This window comes from Brassica oleracea, chromosome C9 (assembly GCF_000695525.1).
Source record: "Brassica oleracea var. oleracea cultivar TO1000 chromosome C9, BOL, whole genome shotgun sequence".
NCBI lineage: Eukaryota > Viridiplantae > Streptophyta > Magnoliopsida > Brassicales > Brassicaceae > Brassica > Brassica oleracea.
Window position 1 is genome coordinate 22,002,495 of NC_027756.1, and position 307 is coordinate 22,002,801.

Consider the following 307-nt stretch of genomic DNA (forward strand, 5'->3'; position numbering starts at 1 on the left):
AAGGTCGTTCCTGGGCGGCTCCAGGCCTGTTGAGTGGGGTTGCAAAGTCAAGTCTTTTCCAATGGACTTCAGTGGTTCCGCGGGGGCGGATTGCTTGAGTCCTTGCCGTTAAAGTTTCAACTTGTTTGGTCAAGGTGCTCACGAGCTTATCATGTTCTTCCGACCTTTTTTCGTAGGTGGCGAACATCTTTTTAAACTCCTCGAGCGCCGCGCCGTTGGCTGGTGCGATGGCCGCAGATACGTCCGCTGCGGGAGTGTGAAGATCAGTGCCGCTGCCTCCGTTAAGAGGAGTCTGCACGTTATCCGT